The sequence below is a fragment of the Octopus sinensis genome, linkage group LG25 (genome assembly GCF_006345805.1).
Source record: "Octopus sinensis linkage group LG25, ASM634580v1, whole genome shotgun sequence".
NCBI classification, from domain to species: Eukaryota; Metazoa; Mollusca; class Cephalopoda; order Octopoda; family Octopodidae; genus Octopus; species Octopus sinensis.
In genome coordinates, this window is record NC_043021.1 from 16,539,124 (window position 1) to 16,544,123 (window position 5,000).

A 5,000-nucleotide genomic window follows, 5' to 3' on the forward strand; every position below is an offset into this window, starting at 1 on the left:
TGCAATACATTAAAGCGTTTTGTCCAATGTTCTCCTCACTCTGTCAGTCTATTTACCCTGAAGTTTTACCTGATGTCACTGCGACACTCAGGTGGCATCTGAAACAGGGTTCACTTCATATGCTGACAATAGTAAATACCAGTAATATCCGAAGTTGGATTGGCAGAACTATTAAAGCATTGAACAACATGCCTAGCAAAAATTTAAATGTGGGTCTTTATATTCTGAGTTCAAATTCCTCCTGGGTCAGCATTGCTATTTTATCCTTTGGAAGTTTGATAAAATAAAACCTCAACCAAATACTTGGGTTCATATGATTGACCAGACTCCGACACCAAGATTTGTGACCCTGCGCTTATGTTAAAAACAATATACTAAAGTCAAAGGTCATGTATACAGGCTATATTTTTCTTACTCTCGCAAAATTTGGATTTTATGCTAGACAAAAGAGTTCTACCTCTTTGCTTACACTTTATATATTATTATTAATATTATTAATTATTATTATTATTATATTAATCATAAAGCTAATTTAATCGTGGCAATCACCTCAACAGCAGTTTATGCAAGAGCCTGGCTGCCAAAATATTCAAATAGTAGTGTAAAATCTACACCTTTCAATCATCCAAAGAGTGATTGGTTATCCCTCAGATAATTATCATAGGAGCATTCCACAAACCCCAAGACATGTATGCTAATTAGATAATGTTATAATCGTTGCTGAGTAAATGGCAGTGATTTTAATGAAGGAATGGAGATGTCATGTTGATGTTACATATGTTTCATTGAATGATCATTTATTTCATATTGCATACAAGATTTATGTAGTGTTATATAATACATCTAAGAATGTCTGTCAGAGCAAATTGGCTCTAAATTTATTATATAACATAACTCCTGGATCATGAAATAAATGGCTATTCATTGAAATAAATAACATTAATTTGATTTCACTATTTCTTCATTAAAAATATATAATTATTATATATACACATATATATATATATATGTGCGTATTATTTACATTATTATAATATATTATTATTATATAGTATTATTATTTATATTATATTACTATATATTATCTTTAATATTATATTCATATATTGTTATTATATAATGGTTGTTGATTGGTAAAGTTCAGATTCTTCCAAGCCTGACTGTGCCATTTGTTCTCAATACATACATTGATAAAATAAACCACCACCAGTCAAATCCTGGGAGTTGAAAATAAATCAATTGTATCTTCCTCCAAAGTTCGTGTTGTCCCTCTGTTGGGCACCACTATTGTTATATATATATTTACTATTAGAGCACCAATATGTGAGTTATGATTAAATGTATATTTATTTATATATGATTAAATGTATATTTATTTATATATCTTAAAACATATTGCAAATCCTTACAGTTTGATATTGGAAATTATTATCCAGTCATCTCTGAATATTTACTGTGAAATTCCTTTAATTTAACCGCCTCAGAAATCAACATCATTCTACTCTCTCTCTCTTTCTCTCTCTCTCTCACACACAAAACCATAATCCACTATGGCCAAGCTATCTGGATAGGAAAATACTAACATTTCATTTGACAATAACATGGGGGCTGTTAAAGGTTCAGCAGGACTCAACAATATTATTGGTCTATATTTCTTAACTAAATGAAAATTTAAACTTCCTTACACTGAAGGAGGCCTCTACAGAGATAAGAGACTTCAGTCATTTAAAAATCTTAACTCTTGACAAACTTCAGAAAAACTTACCTGTCTTTCTTTTAATAATTAAAAGTTCAAATTCTCTCGTCTTAAGTAATGAATTTCTTAACTGTAACACTGAACCTCAATAATTTCCTATAATTTATATGTTAACAATTGAGACCCTACACTACATTCACAAGAACTCTAACTATCCTAGGAATACAAACAAGTTTACAATGACACTATTACAAAATTGCTCTCATATACAGTGAGTCTCAAAAGAAAATAATGGTGTAATCTGCTGAATAATTTATCTATAACCATACCCGTCATTAAAAATTTTTTTTTCATCTATTAAATAACATTCCCCATTCCCCACTGCATAAATATTAAGCATGAAAAAAATTTTTTATCAAAATTTAGTAAATTCTAACTAATCTTGGTTATGCTTAACTCCCACACCATTAACTGTAACTGTACTTAAATCTGTAGAAACTAACAACTTGTTTATGTCATACATTGGTCGTACTGAGAATCCCTTCAAATTAATATACAACCTGCATCATTACTCTTGTCACAATCAAAATATAAGCATAGATCTTAAATTATTTCTATATTAATTAATCTCAATTATTTTTTTATCTTAATTCTTATTCTTAAAACACATACCTCTTTCATTTTCACTCTACCTCTTTATTCACTTCTTGTTATATATATATGTATGTATATATAATTTAATATACACAATTACAAAAGAGTCACTGATAGATTCATGCTTTAGGAATCAACATATTTGTATAATGTGTCATGTATCCTGAAAGATTGCTTGAAGATACGTAACATGTTATATAAATCTGCCAATTTAATGTAACTTAAAGTATGAAAATATTGGTAGCCCTTTCATAATTGTGTGTATTAAATGATATTTATCTCTCACTGGATGGAGTACCATTTTTGTTGATTCTACCTATAATGGAACGATGATGATGATGATATATATTATATTTCTTGAATCCAAATTTAATTCATTTTGAAATGACTTTGTTAATATTATTTATTTATTATTTCTTTGGTGTTTATTTAAGTTTTTTTCCCTTTCCAGAATCCATGCTGGTCACTAACAAAGTGACAAAGCTTTTGACAGGGTGTGTGGATATGTGAATGAATTAGTGCGTGCATATATGTATGCTTGTACAGGTGTGCATGTCATTTTAGTACAGAAGTGTGTGTGTGTGCTTCATAGTGGTTAATGCTTGCGGGTCCTTTATGTGTGTATGCGTTTGTGTTCATTCCAGAAACTTCAAAAGTTGAATCCCTAGAATGTTTTACAAATTTTCACAGTTCCTCTAATCGATCATCTTTGGAGAACATAAACCATTTTGCTTTATTCCTGCTTGGAAAACCCTAGAATTTCTTGGCCCAGGATACCTATGATAACAAGTACAAATGGATGTAATAGCTGTATGTTTTTCATTAGTTCTTCATTGATGTTTTCTTTTCCCCTAATCTTTATATATAAAAGTGAGGCTGTGTGCTGTCTGTCTCCTACGATTTAGATTCCTAACTACTCCCACCTTTTGCAGTGCAGTTTAACCAAAACCGGGTGTCTTGTAGTTGTGATTCATATCGAGCCCTTCTGGGTATTAGCATGAGTCTACGATTTAAAAAAAAATTTACCATCAATTTTTCCCATTTTTAATGCATTTTTGGCATATATAAGGGAAGTAACTCTCTAGAAATTTATTATTAAATCTCAGAACGTAAAAAGCTACAGTAACACCCCCCCTTTGTGGTTAGCCATATTCAGATGGCTATTATACTTTACATCTCTAAAAATGCTTATATAGTTATTTCCCTTACAAACCCGAGCAACGCCGGGCGATACTGCTAGTTCTTGATAAGGCATTCACATCTGCTGGACAGCTGATCTCTACAACAATGCATGTATTTTATTCCCCTGCGCCATAGAACAATATCTGGTTCATTGTATTTATGTGAGATTGCTGTTTTTATAGGAATATTCCTCTAGTAATCTATATTTTTAATAATGTAGCTACATTCTATTTACGTATGAATGTATGCATATATACACATGTGTGGAGGCGCAATGGCCCAGTGGTTAGGGCAGCGGACTTGCGGTCGTATGATTGCGGTTTCGATTCCCAGACCGGGCGTTGTGAATGTTTATTGAGCAAAGACACCTAAAGCTCCACGAGGCCCCGGCAGGGGATGGTGGTGATCCCTGCTGTACTCTTTCACCACAACTTTCTCTCACTCTTACTTCCTGTTTCTGTTGTACCTGTATTTCAAAGGGCCGGCCTTATCACTCTCTGTGTCACGCTGAATATCCCCGAGAACTACGTTAAAGGTACACGTGTCTGTGGAGTGCTCAGCCACTTACACGTTAATTTCACGAGCAGGCTGTTCCGTTGATCGGATCAACCGGAACCCTCGTCGTCGGAACCGACGGAATGCTTCCCCATATTCACATGTGCACTACATTCTTCCTAGATTCCTTTTTATTTTCTGTTATTTTTCCATACACAATATTGAAATTTGATTTTAAGATTTTTTTTTGTTTTTAGAAACTTTGCGAGATAGAAAATAAATCATTTTAATGATGGAATTCTGAGTAGATAAAGCTACAAATTATAGTATGTAGGTTATTGGATTAAAAAAAAAAAACTCTTGCATAGAAAAAAATGTCATGGTAGCACATCTGTCATGTTTGGAGATTATTGAAATGATTTGCATCGATTTGGGCCTTTTAATTTAACCCTTTGCCATTCGGATTAGTGTTTGATGGGTCAATAATCCGAATGTTGACCCTTTAGTATTTAGATTACTCTGTACCAAATGTAATGCTTGTTCGTTCAAATCATTTGGAATTAATCATGCATTATCTTGTCTCCTTGGGATTTCAATGATGTGATTGTTTAGTTTTAGAATGACATTGTAGGGTAGGTGTGAGAGGCCAGATCTGGCCAGTTTGAAAATAAATCAGGTAGAATATTTAGGCTGGACATGGTCAGTTAAGATGCTAAATGGTTAAACTTATACGGAGTTTTCCTAATGATTTTCTGTTTACCTTGTGAACTTACTAAAGTGTGTGCATGTATGTATTTGTTTTTAACAGTGGAACTTGAAGCAGATAAAGCTATAAATAATAGTATGTAAATATTAGGTTAGAAACCCCTTTTGATAGAAAAGTCAAAGTCTTTTTCTAACCAAAGGCATTTTTTAGTAGCTTTATCTTTAAGTTCCAATGTTTAAAATGAATTACTTTATGCTTCTCAAAGTT